We start from the raw sequence: 18,143 nt of genomic DNA on the forward strand, positions 1-18,143 counted from the left end.
TCCGGCGACAGTTAGAGGACAGATACTTGGATATTATTGTTGATTTGCAAAGGCGTGGTTGGGAACAATACGGTGAGCAACCTAAGGCGGCGGTAGTGTCTGTGGTTCGCGAATTTTATGCCAATGCAGCGGAGGGGCGAAATGGTTTGGTGTTTGTTAGGGGTAAACATGTGACGTATGACTCGGTGACGATCAATGCACTGTTAGGTACAGCGGAGGTTGACGATTCCCACTTCCAGACATTAGTTGCTAACCCGAATTATGATACGATTCTCGCCACATTGTGCCATCCGGGCGCAATTTGGAAACCATTGGGCGGCTCGCCGAGTTGTTTTGACGAGAAGTATTTGAAAACCGAAGTTGCCCTTTGGTATTTATTTGTGGCTCGGAGAATGATGCCGGTCTCGCATAAGAGCGAGGTCCAGAAAGAGCGGGCGGTGCTGCTTTATGCTTTGACCGAGGGATACGCCATCAACGTGGGCACACTCATCAATTCACAAATCACACTGAGTGCCCACAACAGTCATGTGGGCCTGTTCTTCCCCACCATTATCTCCGAGTTGTGCGCTAGAGCGGGAGTCGTATTTCGCGATGATGAGGAGTGGTTGCAACCCATGAAGCCTATTTGTGTCGAAGACCTCCAGCGGAAACGAGCTAAGCGAATCAGTGAATTTCCCTCTCGGGAGGAGGACGCCGGTGGATCTAGCACTGCCATCCCACGCCGCCTCCCACCACAACCCCGCTGGCGAACGCAGAATGACAAAATGGATGAAAATCTCGCCTTCCAAGCACATCAGAGTCAGCTTAACTCGTATTTCACGGACCACCTATCTCACATTGACTCTATGATGCGATCTTTGCTTGTGCACGGGGGTGTTGACCCGTCGACCATTCCACCGACTCCGCTACCTCCTCCCTCATTCCAGTTCCAGTATGATTACTCTCAGCAGGGGGCAGCCGCAGGAGCGCCACCGCTGGAGTATGATGAGGATGACGCTTGATCAGGGGAGTTTACTGTTTCCCCTACTTCGCACTTTTATTTCTTTGTCGCTTTTCTGTTTTTCTTTCTTATCATTGTTTCAGTCTACCATGTTTATTCGCTTTCATGTTTTTAGTCTGCATTTGTGTTTGCATTTTTAGTGTCTGTTTCGTTTTGTGCAATGAGGGCATTGCACAACTCTAGTATGAGGGGGGTAGACTGTTATGTTTGTTGAGTTAATTGGTTTTAGTCCGCTATAGCAATTCTTTTGTTTGGTGTCGTTTATGGTGAGAAGACATAGTTTATGAGCCAATGATGATGTTGAATTGATAATATACAAAAATATTGATTGGGTCACTTCATGAATGATACTCTTGATTGTTGAAGCATGAATTTTGGTACAAAGTTTGAACTTTTTGAGCACATATGTGTGGGGACTAGAATTTTGTAGGAATAATGGTGAAATTTGAAAGTTCTGTGTGGTTAACTTGAAAGGCACCATTTATGAGTTGATTTAGCATATAAACCCGTGAAAATAAGTCGCTAATTGGGACCTTGAATGAGAAAATTTGATTTGCCTTGAACTTTACATTTACCTCCTTTCCAATGCACTGAATTAAAATGTCATACTCCTAACCAGCTGTAATCCAAAGTATATATTCTTAGCCTAGGGAGTACATGTGTGAAAATTGTGCATTTAAAAAAAAAAGAGAAAAAGAGAAGAAAGAAGGAGATGTAAGTTGAGGGGGAGCCGAAATAAAAGGAATGAAATTCTATTCCTAGGCTAAAAGTTGGAGATGTAAGGAGACGAGGAAAGTCAGACGAAAAGTCTTGACGATTGCACAATGAAAATGATCGGTGTACTCCCAACTTTTAGCCACTTGAGCTTATTTTCCTTCTTTTTGACACCCTTATCTGCACTTAAGAATCGAATAAAGTTCAAATTATGGTTGGTGGTAAATGGACACGGGGGTGCATGCTAGTGAGACTTGTATTGAAGTGTTAATTGAGTGACTCGCATGATTTGATGATTGATCTATTTGAAGTACGAATGACTAGACCCATCATGACACACACACATGTTCAAATTAGTGTCGAGATTTATGTGTAGATGAGAATGAGTATTCGTTTGTGATTCGACTTGAGCATGATTTGTATGTGGGAAAGTTCACTGAGGCATGAGCATAAAAGTTGTTAACTCACCATTGACATTTACTTGTGTTGGTTATTACTTGTTTGAGTATTTTGTGTTTGTTGTATTTGTTTAGAATCTCGTGCTTTAACCTAGTTTGCTCGAGGGCGAGCAAAAGGTTAGTATGAGGGGGTTGATATGTGTCGTTTTTACGCGTTTTATTGCATTAGTTTGTGTGTGTTTTGCATGGTGCATCGTTTATTTCAATCACATTATGTTCATTTTAGAGTAAACATTTGCATTTTATTATATCTCACTCAGGCATGATGAATTTGCAGGAAAAGTGGCCGGAAAACAAAAAATGGAGCAAAAGTGTACAAATGAGAGGGCAACAGACAGAATGAGTGGCGCCCGAGCGGTAATTTTCTACCGCCTGGGCGCGAAAGGTGACCAAGGCAACAGAAAGGTTGGCGCTCGAGCGGTAGTTTTCTACCGCCCGAGCGCGAGAGCCACTCACCCCAAGAACTTCGACAGAAAGGTCGGCGCTCGAGCGGTAGTTTTCTACCGCCCGAGCGCGAATGCTGCATGTGCCAAGGAGAATTACAGAGGGTGTGGCGCTCGAGCGGTACTTTTCTACCGCCCGAGCGCCACCTATTTTTGGCAAGATTTTTTCAGCCGATTCTTTTCCTTATTTTCTGAACAAGGCTGATATGGAAGGCTGGTGGGTCGATTTTGGGAGGCATTCAGACATAATTTTGCAGCCGTCATCAAGTTTAGAGAGAACTTTGCGCTTGGATTGAAGATTTGAAACTTTCCCAGCACCGTTCTTCGCAGATTTCGTCTCGCCTAGTATTTCTAATCTAGTTTCTTTCATGTTAAACATTGTTGCATTTATTTTTACAATGAATTCTAGTAGCTAACTTCATATTTGTTGGGATTAAAGGGGATCCTACCCCGAACGTTGAATCGAATTAATTTATATTTTGATTGTGCGTTATTCTTGATTTTACTACTGTTTTATCGTGTCATTAAAGAATAGCTAACTTTAACGACGTTTTTATATCACGAGTGTGTTCGAGAGAATAACGAGTGATAGGATCGAGTAGTAGAATTCGCGGATCTACAATTTACATAGATATATGAAATTGGATACGTGTCGATAGTCATAGTCCTAAAGGTCGAAAACTAGGGGATTTTATAGAACGAAATGCGATTCGCTCTTGATAAATAATTAAAGATATTTAATTACTTCATTGAGTGGAATTAGTTTGGCATAGCTCGAGAGAGTGTGTTCAATAGATTAGGAAATCCTGTCGGAAGCGTAGATCACGATCGAACGAATTAATTGATTAACGAGGGGTAGGTGAACCGAGATTCCCAACAAATCCATTTCTCATTGAGTTTAATTCAATCATTTTAGATATAAATTCTCATTCATCACTTGTTGAGTCATTTTAATTGCATATTTAATTGAGTATAGTAGGAATAATCACACAAATCAATTTTCGTTGCTAAATGTTAAATAACTGAAAATAATAATTGTTAAACACAGTCTTCAGCGGAACGATACTCGTACTCACGTACACTATATTATAACTTGACATCGTGCACTTGCGATCAATTTTTGAGCATACGAAATAATATTTTATTGGGGATTTCACTGTGCAAGTTTTGCTCGATCATGAATCATTTTCAGTTTATTTTTTAAAATTTAAATTTGATTTTTTTAAAAAATTATAAACTACATTTTTAAGTATCAGCATTGGTTATATCATTCTATTTAATTTCGATTATGGTTTTAAGTTGTGTGTTACTTTTATATAATTTATGTTTTCTTTAAAATTTTGATAAACAAAATAATATAATATTTTTTTAAATTTTTTTATGTTTTTCTTATTTATAGCAGTTCCACTTAACCAAAAAGTAATAAGTCAGTTTAACGACAAAATATTGTTATCATCATTTGAGCGTTATTTCAAACGACATTTGTGGGGACCCGGACGCTAAACAAGTTCTAAATCATCTTTGGGACTAATTAATCAATTATAAAACAGGGTCTAAAAATTTTTCTTTTTAAATTGCGGAACGTAGTGAAATTAAAACATATATACATATCAGTATATGACATACAAGTCCTGTATCACAAACATTTATTCAAACTAGGGTTTGACATCTACTATCAAGTGTTCAACCCTATCTCTAGTCCAAGTCCGGTGCCACCACTCTAATCACGATCTCTCTCTTCATCTCCTGGACCCTGATCCTGTCCCAACTGTTGTCAAGTACACATACAGACAAGACAACAGCCGGATAAACCGGTGAGAATAACTCCCAGTATAAATCAATGAAACATGCAATCATATAAACAATATAAAGCATGTAATCAGGTAACAGATATATGTAACAAATAAGCAATAACAAACTGTCGACAATACTCGTAGCTACATCATTCAGACTAGACTCAATCCTAGTCTAGGGATCCCGGTTTCCAGATGCTGGCATGTGTATATCGACTAACAGTGATAGAAAAGACTCCAGTTCTATCCACGCCGATATGGTATCGATCAACAGTAATAGAAAAGACTCCAGTTCTATTCACATCGATACGGTATCGATTACCAGTAATAGAGGAAGCTATTATTCTATCCACATCAATATAGTACCGATTAACAGTAATAGAAGCAACTCTAATTCTATCCACATCGATATGACATCGATTAACAGTAATAGAAGAGCTACTAATCTATCCACATCGATACAATACTGATTAACAGTAATAGAAAAAGCCACCATCCTATCCACATCGATAGCCAACCATCCAGTGACATACTTTGGCACATCCGCCAATACACCATCTTATGACATCGTGTAATGTGCCCGTGGTGATCCCACCACTAACGACACTTCTGTCATAAGACTACTCGTCTAATACCTGTAATCTATAACTCCAGAGAACAAGTATATCATTAATCAATGCAAATATCAATGCAATAAAGTAAAGTATGTGATTTAGGGAAACCCAAGTCTAAACCGACTCAAGTCCATCTCCCAATACCACATTGACTTATACCTTTCTTTCGTCAGTTCCTGGCTCAGTCGATGTCCTGAACTCACAGCCTGTCTGGTAATAACAATACCAACAATCTCATATCAATATACCGTTCCAATCGATAACAATCCGATCAATCTGGATTTAATTCAAAATCAACGGTATAACGGTAAAATTCTCCTATCCCCGTCAATACAACATCACCAGATAATCGTTACAATCCATAACCTATATCCAGTACAATTCATAATCCCGCCACAATTCAAATCTGTCCGGTATCAACCGATTATAATCAGAAATTCATAACAATTCCATAATCAGTCTATTTCTTAATCTGACTTCGATTCTACGATGTCTAACATGTCAAGAACATCATATATGAATCCTATTCAATTCTGACAATAGCATAATTTCAAAGCATGTCAAAACGTAGCAAAACTTACGTCAAAGTGTAGCCTACGTCGATAGGATTACAGTACCGAAGTCGGATTACAATTTGGACGGACGGATATTGCACGGTTGAAGTTTGAATTGCAAAGAACAAGATTTCCTCTCAATTTCCCTTTTTCCGTTTCTGAAGAAATGTTTGCATGTATATATATATATATATATATATATATATATATATATATATATATATATATATATATATATATATATCCATCAATTCGTATTTCAAGGGAAACGTGGCAACTTTTCAAACTGCATGTCTCGCGCTCGGGCGGTGGCAATTTACCGCTCGGGCGCGAGCTCGGCGCTCGGGCGGTTAAAACCTACCGCCCGGGCGCGGAGGGTTCTGCCCGCACACATCTGCATTGGCGCTCGGGCGGTCATAAACTACCGCCCGGGCGCCACCTCTTCTGCCCGAACTATACTCTTGTTGCACAATGGCGCTCGGGCGGTCATTTTCTACCGCTCGGGCGCCAACAGTTCTGTCCGAAACTTACCCAAGTCATACGTAGTCTTATTTCGTGTCCCGATTAATCCTTTCATAATCATATCGATTATATTTCAATAATTATAGATTACTAGGATTAAATTTCCGGGCATTACAACATTAATATTTTTATATATAATTTTTGATAATAATATTTAAAAATTAAATATATTCATTATACTATATCAATAACTTTAAATAATTATTCAAACACTAATATTTACTAATTTTAATCATTAATTATATAAAATAACATTTTTCCGTGCATCGCACGTGTGAAATACTAGTTTTATATATTCTAAACTTGTTCCTAGTCGATTCAACCGCCTACAATAAAGATAAAGGTCGCTCAGGCTCGAAACTAACATATGTGATATAAAAGTCATATTTCATTGGTAAGGACATATAGATGTTCATTCATACAGATAGATGATCATTTCATTATCAACTGAACAACATTTTTTCAAACTTTCCAAGTGGTTATAATTTATCGAGTGGAATAGTCTGCGGTTATGGTTGTACATCATTAGTCATTTGACTTGTGACAACGCATAACCGTGGTACCCGGCGGTTGTACACCATCAGCTCTATTCTATGGATCCATCTACGTATAACCGTGGTACCCGGCGGTTGTACACCATCAGCTCTATTCTATGGATCCATCTACGTATAACCGTGAGCGACGGGGACATCAGCGACAGTATTTATAACGTCCGAAAACCAACCTACGTAAACCGCATGCATGCAAAATTATTTTAATTGCTTAATTGTTTTAATTAATTGATTTTAAATGCTAGCATGATTTTTATTATATGATTAAATATGTGATTGCATGATTAAATGATAATATGACATGATTTCATGAAAATAAGGATTTTACCCGAATATTCGATAATAGGCAGGGAAAAGGAGACGGGGGACGACCAAGACAAGAATATGTATTTTTATTTAAATAATGGCAAGGCTTCCTAATATGATTAAAAATGATTTAATTTTTCTAAAAATATTGGAGTTCGAAATATTTTACGAGTCGAGCTCGATTTTTCCCGGGAAGCTGATTTTGGGCAAACAAAGAGTTTTAAAATATCAAAAATATTATTTTATGAAAACTAATTTTATAAACTTTTTTTATTTAAGTGTTATTGAGACCAATTTAATAAATTTAAGTAGGCCCAATTATCCTTAAGTTGCAAGCCCAAAACTAAAGCTCATTTAACTTGCAAATTTAATTATAAATAGGACTCATACGCTTTCATAACCTCACAATTAACCCTAATTTCAGCCAAAACACACACAGCACACACCTACAAAAATTCGAAAATAAGGTTGGGGAAGAAAAGCTTGCGTTCTTCGTCGTCCGGTCGTCCAACATCGCACCCTCACCGAAGATCGTATATTCGAGCGTTATAAACGTAAATGCACGTTTTCTAAACCCTTTCAAACATCATACAAATCATAATATGTGTTTTAATTATTTATGCTTGAATAAAATAGGTATTCTATTATTTTTACGCGGTAGATCGTATATTTTCAAAAACGCGACGATTTTACGTTTATTTGAAAAAAGTTTTGAATCCAACGGACACGCTGCCAATACATGATAAATTATGATTTATAGCCAAAAGATGACAAAATAATTGAGTTAACAAGGCTGGAACCGAAGGGTAAAAATTCAGACTTTAGAAACATAGGTTCATGGTTGTGCAATCTTCAGGTGCTTCGATCACTATGCATGGGGGCTTGGTGTTCGACCAGGTCTCTAGGAGGGCTCGTGCGGGACGTGGTTCAGGGTCAGGAAGCGTTCTAGCCATGGTGCGCAGCTTTGGAGGAGTCCCATGCAGTAGGGACTCCTCGCGCGAGCTGTTGGAAAGGACAGCAGCCAAGGGGGCTTGCTGCAGGGGCTGGGTGGCTTAGGGTAGGTCCATCAGGGTTTAAGGGTCATGGGCAGGGGTCGGGCCAGGGGCTGGAGTAGCTGGACGCGCTGTGGCTCGAGCAAAAACATGAAAATCGTGAGAAGCACCATGAAGGTGCGCTGCTGCTGCCTTCTTGTGCAGGTGGCTGCGGCTGGGTAGGGGCTGGGATAGGTGGTCTGGGTGATGGCTTGGGATGGTCCAGTGAGGGTTAGGAAGGTCTGGGTTCAGGGGTGTGGCTTTGTTCAGTGAGGGCCGAGCAAACAAAATCGTGAGAAGCAAGGGATCACCAATCGCGCGCAGGCTGCTGTCATCTGGGTTCAGTGCTTCGTGCGTGGGTTCCAGGGGCTGGGCTGGGTCTGGACGTGGTCCAGGAATGGTTAGGGTCAGGTGGGCTTGGTGGTGGCTCGGTTGGGAGAGTCCTAGACTAGTTAGGAGTCCTACATATTCTAGGAGACTCATGCACAACACATGCAGATTTTTTGGCCAAGTTTCAGGTGAGTTTGAGTAATCTAGGGCTAGGTTCTATGGGCTGGGCTTGGTCAGTAGGGTTCCTAGGTGTGTTGGCTAGGTTTTGGCTCGAGGTGGCTTGGGCGTGGCTCGATTAAATTGGGAGATGGCTCGGGTGGTTCGATAATGGGTCCATATTTCGAACTTAATGACAAAAATTGAATCCATGGGTCCACGGGTGTGGTTCATGACTTGGAAGGGTAGAATAAATACTAAAAATGTTATGTTTAAAATTTGGGGTCAAAATAATGAGTTTTGGATTTTTCCGAGATTTTATTGCCGCACGAAACACTAATTAAAGAATTAATTGAACAGCCTAGTTTTATGCAGAATAAAATTACGGAAAATTATTTTTAAGCTTAAATAATTATTAAAAGTCTAAGTTTTAAATTTGGTTTATATTAATGTTTGATTTAATTCGGATTAAAATGCGTTAATATGTCTTATTTAAAGATTTATTTAAAAGATATCGATTTAAGCCAAATAAAAATATGAAAAAATTCATGTTAGCTTAAATAATTATTTAAAATTATCCCATGTCATTAAAAGTGAGAATAATATAATTCGAGAATTTTTACGTCCAAGGGCAAAATAGTCTTTTTACACTTAGTAAAATACGAAAACGATTAGCAATGTCCCGAAGGATCATAACGCATGCAAAATGATATTATATGATTTAAAATGATGATTTTTATGATAATATTTATTTTTATGATTTATGGTAAAGCTATACAATTTATACTGTCTAAAATGTTATTTTTGGAAAGCTGTCTTATTTTATGTTTTAAAAGAAAAAGGAAAATTATTTTGAGGGATGTGAATTGACTGTGACAAAAGAAAAGATATATGATATATGATTTTGTGGAGATGGCGTGAGGGCCAAGGCCCCAGAGGGAGCCCATATACGGGCCAAGGCCCCAGAGGGATCCTATGTATGGGAAAAGGCCCCAGAGGACCCCAATGATCAGATTTCCATGATGGAGCCTAATGCACACCCCATGGACCATGTGGAGCTAAGACTGCAGTCGACCAAAGTATAAAAGCTAGTCACTTTCAAGGATCAAACTTCACCCAAAACGATACATGATTGAAAGCTTTACGATCTTAATGATTTTATGATATATGATTCATAATGGTGATTAAAGCTATTTTTAAATGATTTTTTAAGGATTTATTTATGCTTAAAGTTATTTTAAAATGATTTACTATTTATGATTAATTATGCTTAAATGATTTTTAATGGTTTATTTATGTTCAAAAGATTATTTTAAATAAAAATATGATTTTAAATGCACGTGGATGTATATGTATTATTTGTTATCCATGTTTAGAACGTGTTGAGTCTTTAGACTCACTATGTTTGTATGATACAGGATTTGATGATTTATGGGAGGTGCTGACGCTTAAGTGGATCGAATGCAGCAGTACACACCCGAGAGCCTTTATGTTTCCGCACTAGCTTGATAGATTTATGATTTATAGATTTATGCTAAATGGTTTATTTAGAGATATTTTATGCTTTATTTTTATTGTTAGTGATCCTTTCAAAGGTTGATTTAGGAATTTTGGTTAGCCGATGATAAAGGATTTATATTATGCATTTGAGATTTCATATGTTAAAATTATTATGATTTATGATATGTAAAGTTTTTATTTAGTGTTTTAGAATTTATGATTTAAGATTAGAAAAAAAAAAAATCAAGGCCGTTTCAGTATTACCCATCCACTGAGCATTGGCCTTACATGTCATCGTATTCATATTCGTATTAGTCACAACCAACTCACATCCTTCAAAACATGTCAACATATTCATTGCTTATAAAAATCATGCATATAGGTAAATTTCCTTAAAATCAAGCATGCAACGTATTTATCATATTTAGATAAAGAGTCGTGTTCGTGATAATCGTGTTCGTGATAACATATACATTAAAAACGTGTAATTTCGAGATCGGGGCGCTGCCAGGACTGCTAACTCGATCCGGGTGCAAAATGACCATTTTGCTCCTGAAAACCCTAATTGACCATTTTACCCCTAGACCTCAGAATTTCAACCCGAAGCCAACCAAGCTCCTAAAAACACCTCAAAAAAATTTCAAGGCCTTTATGGCCTTGGCCGGTAAATGGGCCTCTGCATCTGCATTTCCATTCCCAGGGAGCTCAAAGCTAGTCATTGGTCAAATAAGCACAAATAGCCCTTTACAGTACTCCCAATAGTTATATTCATGTACGCATGCCTAACTACACCCCCACCCAACCGGGATTTATCACCCACGAAGAATTCCCCTTGCTTTGTTTGGTCCGTTCTAGTGACAGCATTCTCAGCCTTCTGTCCAGGATGTCTTGTTCTCGGAGTGGTATCGTTCTATTGCCTCCCCTACATTACGACCCGCGGGTTTTAATTCAACAAGAAGTACCACCAGTGTTGAGGTCTCGGTAGTCGACGCGGATCTTTCTCTTGGCTCTTTGCTCCTTCCCAGATCGGACTAGAATTGGTAGCTTTTGTGGACTTTATTTTGTTTGCTGAGATTGGAAGCCACTAAACTGAATAATCAATTACCTTTTAGGGGCAGCTTAAAAAGAGAGAGCTCCTAGGTTCATAATCATTTCTTAGACGTAAACTCGAGCTCATTTCATAACTTATACGATTCGTTTTAAACTTAGACCGAGGTCCCGATTTTAACCCGACTCAACCCGAAACTTAACCAAACTTCTCCCAACTTAAACCATGACTCAAACCTATATGACCAGCCCTTAAACCACATGTTCTAGACCCCTTTGGACATACGAACAACGACTGAAATTTGCTAGAATTTTTCTGCGCACCTACCACGAAACCCTAGTTTTACCCTAGCCTCGATTTCTCGACTCTAGCCCAAACCAACAAGGACCAGACCCTAGTCAACCATTCCTAGCCCACCTCTGGACCCTCCTGGACCGACATAACCCTAGCCCTCAGCCCCATGCACGTTGTTAAGCGCAACCTCCCATGGGCCAACCGAACAAGCCCTAACCGAGACTCCCTTCCACACAACTCTCACGACCGGCCCCGAGACCAATACCAGCAGGGTTCGAGCCATCCTAGGCCACGGCTCAGACCCACCAGGGTCTGGTCCAAGGCTTGGAACAGCCCTTTCACCTCCGGCTCGCTCAAATCTTTCGATCTAGCCACACCCGAACTAACCACCAAGGTAATTAGCGCTCGGCCTTAACCAAACCTCGACTACCTAGCGACTCCAACCCCTTGAAACCATGACTCCCATCGTTAAAATCCGTAAAACACACAGCCATGGCAGCCCCTTACCCAACAAAAGCAAAAATCGTGAGTTACGAGAAAACATGTATGCATATTCATGCCAAACCTTATGAAAAATGAAACCACATGCTTGAATAAATAATTTCTCAAGCAAACACACACATATCAGCAATAAGTAGCGTGAATGATGAGCAAAACAAGATTTATGGCGTGCCTTTGCATTAAAATTCTTGAAAACTTGGATATTACGACGAGCATCGTAGGAACGGGGAAGGAACTTTCTTGAAAGCTTTGAAGAATTTTCGAGTGGCTGCTGAAGAAACCTTCAAAAAATGCTGATGCTGCTGAGGAGAGGGTGTAATGCCCTAATTTTAAAAAAAAAGTTACTGTTCATCAGGCGCTGCGGTGCTAGAATAGTAGCGCCTAGGCGCTAGTTTTGCGCAAATTTGGCGTTGAGGCGCTAAAAAGTAGCGTTGCGGCGCTACAGACGCGAAAAATCAATATTTAATTCAACTTTCACCTCCTCCAATCATTTCTCCTCCTTCTCCTCCACCGAAAGCCTCTTTCCTTCCATTTTCTAAATTTATTCTTCCATCTATGGGAGATTTGTTCAAGAAAATTATGAAATGAAGTTAGATTTGTGATCCTCTCATCACGGGCTTCACGAGGATGTAAGTATTTCCCATTTTTATTCAAGTTTGGAAATGGGTTGAAGTTTAGAATTGATATTTGAGTTGATATTTGAGATATTGAGATGTTGGAGATGTTGTATTTGTGTTGGTTTGAATTTAAAATGGATATGAGCATGATTTCTTGTTTCTATGCAAGATCAGTTTTTATGCCTATTGTATTTTGGGTATATGGGACGGTTATATTTGGATTTTGATGTTATGGTCTTCATCAAACTTGTAGAGCATTGAGGTAGATTCGATTTGGTTCAAGAATCACTCAATTCCATGAAGAATTGAGAGAGATATGTGATTTTTACTAAAAATGGTCTGGAAATCCGAGTTAGTGCAGATTTGTGTACATAACATGTCTTCTGTTTACTAAAAATGTTCAAGAATCACTCAATTCCATAGAACGTTGTCTTGTCTTCGAAATGATATAAAATGGGCTTGCTTCCATTGAGTATTGAGGTAGTTATGCTCCAAATACTAAACAGTGCCAGATTTGTACTGATGCAAAATTTCGAAAATTATGTTGTATGTTTCAAATTATGAACGATTGAGTAAATGACTTTATTTGACAAAAGTTTGTGAAGAAGAATTGTTGGGCATTGATTTTTATTGCATATCCAATTTACAGATCTTGATTTGAAACTGTGCCGAATTAATTATGAATTTTGTACGAAAATTGCTGTGTTGATAAGTAATCCGAGTTCTTGATTTATATATTGAAGTTTCGGTCGAAGTATTGACTTGGGTTGGCTCAAGATTATTAACTTTAAGTTGGTTGATAGCGAATCGAGTAAACTGCGAGGGTTCAAGACTTCTCAACCATATATTTTGATCTTTTGTTGGTAATATTCGAAAGGTATGTTACGGTCGGTAACATACGAGGTAAAATTATCATTTTTATTTTAATTTGAAAATTATATGGCTCGATGAATTATTTGTGATTTGATTATGATTGTTGTATTGAGATGAGTTTATTATGATATCGAAATGATGATGTTGATTTGCATCATTACATTGCATATTGAGCCACTTATCGATTCAGATTTGATATGGCGGAGGTCGCCTTGATATATTGATTTGTTGGACGTATGTGGCTATAGTTGAGTTGGCATAGTGTATGCGGAGGTCACTGTTATGGCCTGAACACTCTCTATAAACGAACCATAGTCCTGGGATTGTAGAACACAGCACTCCACCCCGAGCGGTTGAGTCGGTGGATGTTGCTGGGGGATTCTCTTCCCTTGGGTACCCTATGACCAGATGATTCACTTGATCTTGAGATTTATTGATTCTCAAAATTTTATATTATGTTAGCATAAGGCAATAACATGATGCTTATCGTGTTTAGTGTATTGATGTCGACCACCAACCTTAATACATATTTAATTCTTTAATTTTCGAGAAGTTATATATTATTAGTTAACATGTGATAAAAAAAAATATTTTAAAATCACATTCAATAAAATTAATGAGAAATACTTTTTTAAAATTCAGTAATTTCTTCTAAATCCACATTCATAAACAATTTTGTGACATGACACGTGTTTGACATATTTGAATGATAACCATAATTGTTTCATCAATATCTTTATCCAAATGAGTTGTGATTTTATTTACAAAATTTCTTCATAATATACACAACAGCCTATTATTCCGAAAGAAAAATAAAACATGTGATCATAAGTAAATTATGTATAAATCAGAAAAATTATTTAATTATCATTTATTATGTTATTCCAAAACAATGTCAATAAATTTTATAAGGTGTATTCTAATAAGATACTTACATTCTTTAGAATTGGTTTAATCATTTCTATTACAGGAAATTTTATACTATCATGTATCCGTGAAATTTGTAATATAGAATAAAATCATCACATTAGTAATACATAATAATTAAAATTTTGTACAAATAGATGAATAATATTTTTTTACTTCTTGATCATGAAAGATATATTTCAAAGTGTCTTGTTGTTCTCGTTGTTTCCATATGTAGGTAGTTCATAACAACGAACAAATTTAAATTTAAACGAACATTACATCTTGAAAAGATTCAACTCATATATGGTGCTGAAAAGATGAGTCATTTCAAAATTCAATTTTGGAGTAGATAAATTTAGTAAGATAAATAGAATAAAATTGGTTTCTAATATATTGCATTATTTATAATTTTAAATTCAAATAAGACATCCCAAGAGACAAAAATTATACATGAGATGCTTTTGACATAATTATATCATACATTAACTCTTCCAAATTATAGAAATCTCGAATTGCATCCATTGGGTGTCAAACATTTCTGATTATTGATGATAATATACATGTTTATTGAGATTAATTTAATGTCCATTTGAAACTCTTGTTAATCTATCTCTTTTAATTTTTTTGTGCTTTCTTATTTGAAGTTTTAATAAGACAATTCAAGATATACAATATACATATGGTTTTGGAAGAAAACTACAACGCATTAATTCTTTTAAATAAAGGTAATTTCGAAATAATATGTATTTGAGATAAAAAAAAAATTATGATTATTAAATGGTAAATTAATGTTCATTGGAAAACCTTGTTGTAGTGATAACTTTTAACACTCAATCAATTTTATTTTTAGAAAAATTAAATAAACTAACTAAATATTGTATTTCCTTTTTAGTAAGTAATTTGGGCATGAAATTACTTAAAATAGAAAAATTTATTTTTGAATCATTTACCTCATAAGGATACTGAACATTGCAATAATTTGTATTTTAAATGTATTTATATAGTTTTTAATTAAAATGATTGATTTAATTCATGCAAAATTTTTAATATAGTTTATGTTTTCAATAGAGTTTAGTTTTAATTTGAGTAAAAAAATAAAAAAACATACAATACATAAATTACATTTGAATTAATATAAAAATTAATTAAATTCAAAATCAAATTAAATGAATTGATATAATCAATACAAACAATAATTAAAGTGATCATTTATTGCAGTACACATATATCTATAATCATGATAAATCTTTCTTTTTTTAGTAAGTAATTTTGGCGGGAACTTTCCTATTTTGGCAAAAACTCTGCTTTTATATATATATAGATATAGATTTTAAAGATTTTCACAACATTTTATTAATTTATTTTGCATGACTTTTATTAATATTTGTAAACTTTTTTTATAGAATCCTATGGATTTTTGTAATTTATTATTGTAGTTTTTAAAAATTTATTTGAACTCACAATTGAACGTGAATAATTTTTATTTATTTTAAATAGTTGTCTCTCTCAATATAATATTTTTTACATATTGATTTTACCAAAGATAATAAATAAAGTAATACTAATTTATTGCAATTAAACTTCAATTATTCGAGTCAATTCAATATGCTTATTTAAATATTTAATATTTTTTAAAAAAATACATAATAATAATTTTCAATATTAATAAATATTCAAAATTCTATAAAAAAAATATCAATTATTTTTTTATATGTCAAACAAAGAATAAAACAAGAGAATTATATGTATCTGAAAATAAATAATAAGTATGTTAAATATTTGAAATTAATGTAAATTGTAAAATTTTAAAATATTTAATTTATTATAGTTATTCTTTTATATTTATATATATAGAAAAATTACGCATCCAATGGGTGAGTGACACCTTATCGGTGCTCACAAAAATATGCACGATAGGTGTGCAGGATATCAAAATTGTATATATATATATATATATATATATATATATATATATATATATATATATATATATATATATATATTCAAGTTAATGAAAAAATATCATGTGGAAGAATTTTGAGTTATAATCAAAATCAAGATATATATTAATTAAAAATATAGAAAATAATTAAATATCAAATGTTATATAATAATTAATAAAAAATTAAATTTTACTAATTAAAAATAATTATTATTTTCAATTTATTGGTCATTAAAATATTATAATTTTTTTTATATAGTGTCATATTTTTTAATAAATATAATGTTAAATTTTATGAGATTTTGTTATTAAATTCTAAAAATAAAATGAACGATGTTAATAATTTGATTTAAAACTATGGTTAGTAATAAAAAAAAATATGTTTTTAAAAAGTACAAACAGAAAGAAAAATATATGGATAAAAAAAGAAAGAAAAATTAATATTTGTATTGAGTATATGAGTTTGGGAGATTTTCAAATTAAAGGTACATTCAAATCTTTAGTTGAATCAAACACATTTTTTGACATTTGTTGTGTTATCTTAGACTTTAATTTTTGTATTTAATAGAATTTCATTGAGTCATTAAAAGTCTATTGACATTTTGAATACCTATAAATTTTTGTAAAATTTTTAAAAGTCAAGTTTGAATATCACATGATTTTTTAAATTCTACAAAAGTTTAAATTGAACACCACTAAGGGGGGTGTATTGGTTATATACTTTTAATGACATTTATGGAGTTTAAAAGTGTAGAGGTATTCAAACTAGACTTTTATATACTCCATAAAAGTTTAGTGGTATTCAATGTAAAATTTTGTAGAATTTTAAAAAATCATGTGATATTCAAACTAGACTTTTAAAAACTCTACAAAAGTCTATAGGTATTCAAAATATCAATAAACTTTTAATGACTCTATGGAATTCTATTAAGTACAAGAATTATAGCCTAAGGTACAACAATAAAATGTCAACAAAACATTTTATCCAACCTAAAGATTTGGATGTACATTTAATTGAGAAATCTCTTAATACAAACTTTCATTTTTTTCTCATCTATATTTTTCCTTTTATTTGTGCTTTTTAAAAACATAATTAAAATTTAATTTTTTTATTAATAATTATATAACATTTTATTTTTAATTATTTTCTTTAATTTTAGTTAATCTATATCTTAAATTATTGTATAAGCAAATTCATACCGGTACTGTACCAAAATTTTCGGTATACCGTACCAAAAAAACCTTACATTTTAAAAAAATTTATAATTTATTGTTTTAAAATATTATATATTTTAAAATTTTTGTATATTTTTCCGGTATTTCGATATATACCAAAATTTTCAAATTGGATATCGTTCTTGTACCGAAAAATTCGGTATTGTTACCGTACCTTACCGAAGTCTTCGTATATTTAAAATTCGGTAAATTCAATAATTTTTTTGTTACGGTAATCTCGGTATACCGAAAATTCGGTATTTTTTCCCACCCCTAACAAGGCTTGTATTGGCATGTGCAATATTACACAATTTTCTTTGAAAGAAGTGTCAATTTGATGAATTTCAAATTGAACTAGATAATGAAGCTCAATTGTTTTGAGTGTTCTTTTAATAAAATTTTATTATGAACTTATAAAAATATTATTCATTAATATGTTGAATTGACATAAAGAATTGAAATTTTGATTTTAATAAATTGGATAGTTCATTTGTCGTTTTTCACAAATTAAATTGATTTAACTTTTAAGTAAGTACAATTCATTTACATTCATAAATAAAAATAATAATTTAAAATTGAAGAGGTTATCTATGTCCAATAATTAATTTAAAAAAATTAATAAAAAATAAATCACAATTATTAACTACAAAATTCACATAATTCTATGAAAAAGTTTACAAAAGTCTACAAAAATCTTGAAAAAAAGTCTATAAGAGTCAATGAAATTTGTTTTACAATTCTATGAGATTCCATAAAAGTCAATAAAAATCCA

This window comes from Primulina eburnea, chromosome 13 (genome assembly GCF_022965805.1).
Source record: "Primulina eburnea isolate SZY01 chromosome 13, ASM2296580v1, whole genome shotgun sequence".
Classification (NCBI taxonomy): Eukaryota; Viridiplantae; Streptophyta; class Magnoliopsida; order Lamiales; family Gesneriaceae; genus Primulina; species Primulina eburnea.